The sequence below is a fragment of the Sturnus vulgaris genome, chromosome 16, assembly GCF_052056855.1.
Source record: "Sturnus vulgaris isolate bStuVul1 chromosome 16, bStuVul1.hap1, whole genome shotgun sequence".
Lineage (NCBI taxonomy): Eukaryota > Metazoa > Chordata > Aves > Passeriformes > Sturnidae > Sturnus > Sturnus vulgaris.
Genome location: NC_142258.1, coordinates 16259946 through 16270351, shown reverse-complemented (window position 1 = coordinate 16270351; position 10406 = coordinate 16259946).

The following is a 10406-nucleotide window of genomic DNA, read 5'->3' as shown; positions in this document are numbered from 1 at the left end:
GCAAAGAAATGTTATTCCTACGCCCCATCTCTTTGCCTGAGAGCCCTTTAATTTCAAAATCATAGTAAAGTGAAGGGAGTGGGGTTTATACTCTCCTTTTCAAAAAGAGGCTCCTGTCTCTTTTAGCAAATATCTATCTTTCAAAACAAGACACCTATATTTATACATTCATAAATAACTTCAAGTCTAGAGATGAGTCAAGAAATGGCAGGAATGCTAGGTGCTGTTTTGCAGGAGAATAAGTTAAAATGCCACTTCCAGATGAAAGCTGGCAAGCAAAATATTTCCTTATTCTTCCTTTTTGGGGTTTTATTGATCTAGCATAGAGGTTTATCTAGAATTCAAGGTTTTTTTTGCTTAGGACTAACAGCAAACTAAAAACTGACTGTGTTACGGATATGTAATTGTGTTATGGCTGCAAGAGCCCTTTCCTGAAGAGCTTACCTTTTCAAGTAGACAAAGTAAAGGCCCAAGGAGAGAAATGGATAGAAACACTGAGACTATGCAAGGAAAATCAGGATTCTTTTGTAATAACCATATGATCTCCAATTAACTATTGAGGGTTTTTTCCCCTGGACAGTTGGAAGGTTGCTTTGTGAAAGAGTAAGTATTTTTAGGTGTCTTGGTTTGAAATACAGGTGTCTACCAAGGCAGGTGGGAACCTCCCTTGGAACAGAAAATGCGACTCCCTTCCTTCCAAATTATTATAACTCTGAAATTACATGGCTTTCACGCAAAGATATGGTAAAAGGAATAACAGTTCTTTAGTAGTAGGTCTATATATATGTATAACAAGGCAAACAAACAACAACCCCGGTAACAACCACGAACCCAGTCCCAGCCTCTCTCGGCCGCAAGCACCTTCCCCTGTGGTGCAGTTCCAGGCACAGCCACCAGGGGTGCTGCTGACTCCTGGCCCGGCAGGACGGCTGCGAGGATTCCCCCGTGGCTGCAGGGGGCGCTGTGACACGAACTCGGCCACCTTGCCACACGATGATGGCAACTCAGTTGGTGGGACAGAGAGAAAAAGGGACTTTACAAACCTACAAGGGCAACCAGTACCAGTGCCCCTCCAGATGGAGAAATGTGCTGCAGCAGGAACCTCAGAACGCTGCCTGGAACGGCCAAGGTGGTGTCAGGAAAACTAATCCACAAACACCAGAGGTTTATGTCCAAAAAGGAGACAGAGGAGTCCTTTTTGCTTTATTCGAATAAAGGGAGAGGCCATGGGACATTCCCCTGGGATCTCTCAAATTTTTGGAGGACGTAGCCTCCTTTTTATCCTATTTTCCCGGCCGCATTTCCCTCTCTCTTTCCCCATTGGCTGAGGTACTTGAGAGGCACAGACTTCCCGGAACGCCTGATACCTGAAATTCCCCTCTAATGTATAACCCTCCCTTTTAATTTTTAATTCTTATAGAATTCATAGTTTTCCCCTCGTTGCTTCTTTCATCTTTCGATATCCAATTTCATTTATCAGCAGCCCTACAGTTTGTTTATAAAGGCAAATATCTCTTTCTATTAATCAATCAGTGGAATCCATCCCATTGTTTCTTTTATCTCTCAGTGCTAGCCTTATCTACAGGCTGATCCACAACTCATTTGTAAAGACAAATTCAACATTCCTCTCAGTGGGCACACCCAGGGTGACAAACAAAATGTAGCAGACAATTCCACAGCCCTAGCAGGAGCTGCAGGGTGGACGCAGGGTGTTGGGTTGGGGTGTTGGGTTAGGGCGTAGCGAAAAAGCCCAAGGAAGGCAGCGGCAGAAAGCAGCAGGGCTGGGCAGCGGCAGCCAGGCTTCTCCGTAGCAGTTGCCATACACAGCCAGGAGACGCGCCCTCTGGGAAGAGGGAAGGGTTTGGGATCTCGGGTTTTCCCTGGAGGCACCTGAGTAGATAGTGAGGGTCCTTTCTAGTCAGATCAGGTATTACTAAAGTCCCAGTTCAATGGCTGATATTACAAGCAGAGGCTCACCCACGGTAAGGAAGAAAGCAGTAGCAGGCTGGACTCCACAGTGACAGCAAATTCCCCCGTGGTAGCAGCAGCTCGACCATTCCCCTCCAATCCCGAGAGAGAGAGACAAAACCTGATCCCACCCCCTTGCCCTCCCAGCCAAAAGTCTCAAGATATCTCTGCCCTTCCCAAGAGAAAAGCTCTCAGCTAAGAGTCTGCAGCCAGCTGCACTACTTCAGCCCACCTTCGGCAATTTTGTCTCTCTTAAGAACTTGTCATTATTATCTCTAAGGCAACAGATGAGAGAAAATTCTTGGGGGGGGACAACAAAAATCCTATTAGGTTTCTATTTTGATGGCACACAACCAAGGAAAATATGATATTGTTTTTAATACTTAGAATTCACCTTTAATTCGTATTGAGCTGAAATTCAAGGTGTTGTTTGTATAGAAAAAGATAGACCACAGTACCATAGGACACTTGTGGTAGAGGAAGAATTTATGTAAACCAGGTTTTCTTTACAAGTGATTATTCTTGTTTAAAAATGGACTTCAGGAACTACTTGTGCTTTCTATCAATAAGGCAGTATCTGGAGGAGTAACTGACAAGCTTTAGCTCCCAGATGGGAATGTATAAAACCTTTTTTAAAAGCTTTATCTCTGTCTAGAATAAGAACTGGTTAGTAGCATTCCTATTTAAAAGTTTAAAAGGAATGTGTGATTTGGCTTCAAATTGTAAGAAAACTAATCCACAAACACCAGAGATTTGTGTCCAAAAAGGAAACAGAGGAGTCCTGTAACTTTATTCAAATAAGGGAGAAGCCATGGGGCATTTCCTCTGGGGTCTCTCAGATTTTTGGAGGACTCAGCCTCCTTTTTATCCTAATTTCCCAGCTGCATGTTCCTCTCTCTTTCCCCATTGGCTGAAGTACTTGAGAGGTACAGACTATCTGAAACACCTAATACCTAAGACCACCTTCTAATGTATAAGCCCCCTTGTTGTCTTTTCCTTGTATCACTCAGTGGAATTCTTCATTGAATTTATGATACTTCCCACTGTTTCTTTCATCTCTCAGTATTCAATTTTATTTATCAGCATACCTACAGTTTGTTTGTGAAGACAAATCTCTCATTCCATTTATCAGTCAGTGGAATCCTTCCCATTGTTTCTTTTATCTCCCAGTATCTAGCTTTATTTACAAGACCCACAAGGCGCAATGGGCACTGATTGAAAACCACTTTGAAAGCATTGGGTGGGGGATCTTTCAAAAATTGGGAGCAGCATCTAGCAATGGCCACCTGGTTAATTAACACCCGAGGCTCCATCAACCGAGCAGGTCCTGCCCAATCTGAGCCCCTCCATACAGTAAATGGAGACAAAGTCCCACTGGTGCATGTCAGAGATTTGTTAGGGAAGACAGTTTGGATCAATTCTGCCTTAAGTACAGACAAACCCATTTGTGGGGCTGTCTTTGCTCAGGGACCAGGTTGCACAAGGCGGATAATGCGGAAAGATGGAACAACACGACGTGTACCTCAGGGAGATCTGAGTTTTGGGTGAGAGCCATATGCAATATCACTGTTTGTGAAATGTTACTGCCATTGTCCGTACATAGCTGTATACCGTATAAGCTGTATACCGTATATATGTATGCATAATGTATGTGTGTGCAGAGTTAGAATATATATTAGTTTAGGTAGTGAGTTGACGATACGTGGATAAGAGGTAGAATGTCCTGGGGTGACTTTGTCACATTGAATTGTATCCCCATTCATCTGTTTAGCCCAGAAATAAGTTTTGTACCTTTAAGGTTGGATCTGAGAGTGAAGGGGGGAGAATTTAAGTCATGTAACCATGAGTAAACTAGTAAGAGTCAGCAAATATTAATCACAAGCCTAAGCAGCAGGATGTGCCTTAGCCTTGTTAAGATAAGAGAAACAGAATGTACCTTGTCAAGATGAAAGGAACAAAACCTGTTGAAATCCACGCAGAAAACGTTGAACCAGCCAGCGAAGGACTGTTCATGCTTCAGAAAGGCAGGTGAAAAGTGCAAAATGAGGAAGACTGCTAGCCTTCATTGGAATGACCCCTGAGGAAGACTGGGAGCCTTTCTCAGTGTGACCACCGGAGTACACTGCGCTTGTGCATCACATATGCTAATTCTATTAATGACTTCTGGGACTTAATTTGTATTAGCATCCCTATCCCAAGGAATGTAATAAATATGCATTCCATTTAACCATATATATTGTGCTGTGTAAATGTGCTCGGCGGGCATGTTAGGAAGAGTGATTCCCCAGGGACCTGGCACCGAATAAAGCAAATACCCACCTCACTGAGTCAGTCTGAGGTGACTCTTGGCTCAGCATTGGAGTGAATCGGGTGTTTCCTACAGGACTCAGGACCGATCTCAAATCAGGCATCATCCTTGTTAGGTACTCAGAGACCACACACTCTACTATTTCTGTTTGTTCTGTTCTCGTCTGACTGCAGACTCTCTGTAGTTTTCCGCATTGTTATACAGAATTTCTAATAATTAAATGGGCTGAAAAAATAGGTAAAACTATGGGTTAGATACCTTCACAACCAGGAAATTTTTGTATAGACTAGCTGTATCCATCTGAGCACTCCATCATTGTTTGGCAAACAATACTCTCATTAGTCAAAATGTAATTAATGGCTTCAGTGTAGCATGTTGCTTTTTCTAACCAACAGAAAAGCAGATGCATACACTGGTTTGTTCTCTCTAAGTCTTTATATTGCTTCAGTGTAGTAAGTGGCACTGGTATAAATGTGTACAAAATAAATAAAATTAAAATGTTCAATCAGGCAAGACTGTGAAAATACCAAGCAGGATCTCAGGCTGCTGCTCCCTGTTCAACAATAATGGTATATTAAGGAGGCATTTGGAAGTTTCTGGTGGCACTGTACCCAGTGCCTCAGTATACAGAGGATGGGGAAGGAAAAGGGAAAGGAAAGCAGAAGGGGAAGGGAAGTCAGGCCTTGTAGAGAAGGCTCAGGAGAGGTTTTGTTTTGTGTTCATAAAACATTAGTGAAAGCAACTTTCATTATGGGTGAAACCCCTGAGATTCACAAACATGGATTTCTGCATCCCTGAAAGCAATTTCAACTCTTTCTTTGTACTCTATTTTATTTAAGTTCTTTAAAGAACATAAGAAAACAGAGGTGCATTCACTAGAAGGACTGTGATTTTGTATTTGAAATGCTTCAGGTAGTTATATTTTTTACAATATTTTGATCAAAACACGGATTTATAAAATTTGCTATAACTTTTTTTTCAATTGGCTGATTGATGAATATTAAAAGTGCCCTGTTCATTGCTGTGCTGAGGTAGTTTGGCAACAGAAAAGTTATTTTCTCCTCTGCCTCTCTTCAGTGTACTTAACTACCATTTTCTGGACAGTGTTAAAAATTAGCATCTTTGCCTAAAGCAAATGTCTTTTTGCTACAGTCCTCCAAATTAGCACATACCCAGTTGCTATCCACCTTTTGATCTGTAACAATAAGCTGCTGGAGTTGTGCACTACCTACCTTGTCCCCAGCACTCTCAGCTGAAGGTCCCCTGAGAGCTCTGTCATGTATCAGGAAATTATGGATGAGTGGTGTAGCATTCCCTTCTAACGGCATTGTGCTAATTGCCAAACCCTAAGTGCGGTGGGATGTACTCTGAGGAACTGTAGGATAACAGTCCTGTCTTCTAGCTTCATATTCTACTAGTTCTCATTGCTGTGTTATTGGTATCAAAGTGTGCTTTACAGGGAAGATGATAATCACATTCACAGTAGATACAAACACCACAAGTGCATGCAAAGTGTAAGTTCAGGGTTGGTTTCTTTCTATTAACTTGCACGTGGGCTTTATTAGTTTTTTTCATGCATGTTAAATCAATGAGTAGATCCTGAACTGAAGGTAAAAAAGATTTTCTGAATTGCGGCCTAGATGTTCTAGCCTGCTGATCTTTGATATTTTATTCCCTGACCTATAGTGTATAGAGTGGACAGAAACTCATGTTAAACTAAGAAAGAGCTAAGAAGTGTAGTAAAATATGAAGAGGCTCATGGTAATCCCAGAAACACTGGCTGCTATTAAATGTTTTATAGTAGCCATTCCACACCTGATAGCCTTCCATCCACTGAGAGAGAGAAAGATGAACAGAGTAGGATGAGAGATAGCCAATGCCACTTCTGTGCATATATTCAGTACCAGCATGCTGCTTTGTTCCCCTGTCCTGGACTCCAACCCCAGCCCCATTTTCCTGCTGTACCCTCAGCTGACAAGGTGCAGGTGCAGACAGGCCAGGCTGGGTGTTATAAAAAACTATGTAGTCATTGGCTTTTGCTATTATGTGTTGGCTTTTGCAAATTATTATTAATCACAACAGTTTTAATATAGTACAGTTGTAATCACTTTTAACTGCTTAAACATAGTATAATCGGTTAGCTTTTGTAGCCAATGCCCTGTATACCATATACATATATATAGGCATATACTATATATATATATGTATGTATATATAGTATATACATATATATAGGTGTTTAACGCCTTCTTTGCCTCAGTCTTTTGTGGGAAGACAATTTGTCCTCAGGATAACTGTCTTCCTGGTTGGCAGATGGTGTCAGGGAGCAGAATGGTCCCCTTGTTATTGAAGAGGAGGCAGTCAGAGAACTGCTGAGATGCTTGGATATTTATAAATCTATGGGACCAGACGGGATCCATCCCAGGGTGATGAGGGAATGTGGTTACTGCGCTAAAAAGAGAGAGAAAGGACAGCAACACACATGGACCTCTTTAGGGAAAAAAGGCCAACTTTATTGTACGGATAGCCTGTATTTAAAGTATGTTATGTGCAGCTAGGACAGGACAGTAGCTCATGGGACAATTGGGAAAAACATCCCTGGGACAGTACCTTAGGATGTATCCCACAGGAAAGACATCAGGTGTTAATCTTTATTATGAATTCCACTCTGTTTTTCACCATATTATCACCTTGGGAGACTTCCTCCCTAACGGAAGCTGCAGTCAGCTTGTCAGCCTGGAACCTGAGAGTCAGAAGAAATCCAGGCCTGAAAAAGAATTTCCAAGATGTAATTCTCTACCTCTCTAAATGTGTGTGTGACAAGGGAGCTGGCAGATGAAATTGCGAAGCCGTTCTCCATTATTTACCAGCAGTCCTAGCTCACTGGGGAGGTTCCAGATGATTGGAAGCTGGCCAGTGTGACACCCGTTTATAAAAAGGGTGGGAAGGAGGATCCTAGTAATTATAGGCCAGTTAGCCTGACCTCAGTAAGGTAATGGAATAGTTTATACTAAGTGCCATCATGCAGCACTTAGAGGATGGCCAGGGTATCAGACCCAGCCAGCATGGGTTTAGGAGGGGTAGGTCGTGTTTGATCAACCTGGTATTCTTTTATGACCAGGTGACCACCTGGTGGATGTGGGAAGGGCTGTGGATGTTATGTACCTGGACTTCAGCAAGTCCTTTGACACTGTCTGCCATAGCATTCCCTGGAAAAGCTGCAGCCCACAGCTTGGACAGGTGCACTCTTTGCTGGGTTAAGAACTGGCTGGATGGCCAGGCCCAGAGAGTGGTGGTGAACGGTGCTGAATCCAGCTGAGGATCTGTCACCAGTGGTTTTCCCCAGGGGTCTGTGCTGGAGCCAGTCCTGTTCAATATTTTTATTGAAGACATAGATGAAAGTACTGAGTCTTTCATTAATAAATTTGCAGATGACACTAAGCTGGGAGCATGTGTCCATCTGTTGGAAGGTAGGAGAGCTCTGCAGAGGGACTTGGAATTGTTGGATGGATAGGCAGAGTCCAATAGGATGAGATTTAGTAAGTCCAAGTGCCAAGTCCTGCATTTTGGCCACAATAACCCCCTGCAACATTACAAGCTGGGGACAGAATGGCTGGACAGTGCCCAGGCAGAAAGGGGCCTGAGGGTGCTGATTGACAGCCGGCTGAACAGGAGCCAGCAGTGTGCCCTGGTGGCCAAGAAGGCCAATGGCATCCTAGCCTGGATCAGGAATGCTGTGGCCAGCAGGATCAGGGCAGTGATTCCTCCCCTGTACTCAGCACAGGTGAGGCCATACCTTGAGTGCTGAGTCCAGCTCTGGACCCCTCAGTTTAGGAAGGATGTTGAGACGCTTGAGTGTGTTCACAGGAGGCAACGAGGCTGGGGAGGGGCTTAGAACACAAGTCCTGTGAGGAACAGCTGAGGGAGCTGGGGTTGTTCAGCCTGGAGAAAAGGAGACTCAGGGGTGACCTTATCACCCTCTACAACTCCCTGAAAGGTGGTTGTAGTCAGGTGGGGGTTGGTCTCTTTCTCCAGGCAGCACTGACCAGAGGATACAATCTATAACTGTGCCAGGGGGAGATATAGGTTGGATATTAGGAACAAGTTTTTCACTGAAAGAATAATAAACGATTGGAATGCTTTGCCTGGGGAGGTGGTGGAGTCCAGCCCTGGATGTGTTTAAAAAAGACTGGATGTCTTTTTTAAGTGGCACTCTGTGGCATAGTCTAGTTGAGGTGTTAGGGCATGGGTTGGACTTGATGATCTTGGAGGTTTCTTCCAGACTAGTTATTCTGTGATATATATATATATATATATATAGTAGTGTGATAAATACATATTATAGCTTTAGCTTTTGAAAAATATTAAAATAAAGACTATGTGATGTTAAATGCTTTTATTTGTGTAACTAACTGTCAGTGTTAAGAACAGCTCAGAAAATAGTGTAAGTGTATATGTTGATTCAATGTATTTGTAGAGTATAAGATAACATTGTCAAGAACAAAAAAAAAAAAAATCCAAAACAAAACAAAAAAAACCAACCAACCAACCAACAAAACCACAAACAAAAAAATACAAGGAATTTACTACTGACCCTCCAGGTTATCAGGATATGTCAAACAACCAAACAAAACCTCAAAAAAACCCTTAATCTACAAGATGGCATGAAGACAAGTCAAAGGTTGAGCCAAGCAAAAGAATTCCCAAAACAGGAATGTTTAAGTATGTATAATCCTCATAAATAGGCATTTAACCAATGTAATGGAAAAAAATATATAAGAAAATTGTTATATGCTAACTGTGGTACTTCTGACAGTTTGCCAAGCACCCCAGCACTGTGTACTGTCCCTTTTATCCCTTATAAAACTTTTAAAAGTTTCAAAGAGTGAACCCTGTTTCTCACACTCAAGACAATTTCTTCAGGCAGGAAGGTGCAGCTGCACACACCTTAGTGCCCCAAAGATTTACAGCAACTTCCCCATCTTTCCCATTTATTTCTATTGCTTTGTATAAAGCAATGTGTCTCGGTTTAGAGACAAGTTTAAGAGAAAACTCTCTGGAATTAATGTTTCCTCTGAAGAAAAGGGTTTCAGCAATCTCTTCCCACCGATAAGAAATGCATATTAGTGGATGAAAGTGGAAAAAACCAGCCATTTATTGGCAAACTTGTGAAAAACGAGGTTCACTTTCCTTGTAAAATTTTAAAAGTTTAATAAAAGACAATGAGACAAACAATAAAGCTAAAGGTTATACAGCTGGGAATGTTTGGCATTCAGCCAAGAGCACACTTGCTGTTTTGGAGACACCGCTTAAATTCATCAGTCCATTGCATATTCATAGACTTGTCATGCTTATTCAAACTTTTCTATAAACTATTTGCCATGTTCCAGGAACTGTTTTGCATGGCCACTCCTTGAGTCCACCTTTTTAGAGCATGCATGTTTCTTGGTTGTGGCTTTATTTTTCTTACCAGTCTTCAATTTCTACAGATGGTCCATGCTGGTATCTGGTATATCAGAAGCAGGTGTCTTCACTGAGTGTTATCCAACCAAGCAGGCAGTTCACGTACTACAAAGACACTTTATCAGCCTACATTACTCCTAAAGAAAACTGTATCTTAAAAACCATTTCAGCACGACACATATGGTATCCACCTTAGTATTTGCAAAAAGCCAATACCACGATACGTGTTTATAACACAACACAAACCAAGTGCCCACACGGCATGGGAAAAATACTAGATATTGAATTGTCAGACCTTTACCCTGAATCATGGTTTTAAAAAGTTAGAATTTTTGCTAAGAGTAGAAGTAGTTTCCATGACCAAGATGTAAGCTAGGTAGGTAAATGGTAGGTTAATAATTACTAGATGCTTAGGCTAGAGCTAATTGGTATAATTATCTGCTATTATAAATTTACGTACAGAAGAACGTGAAATAAGTAAACTGTTAATCATAAAGCACGGGGCCTTGGATCATGCCAGAGGGTCACAGAGACCTGATGAAGACTCTCCTGACTTCATCCTTTGAGACCACTGACCCATTTCGAGACCACCGACCCAATTCAAGAGAAGAACTGTGCATGCGTGAAGGACTGATGGGTTCATTTTAAAATATGGGATGGGGATGGG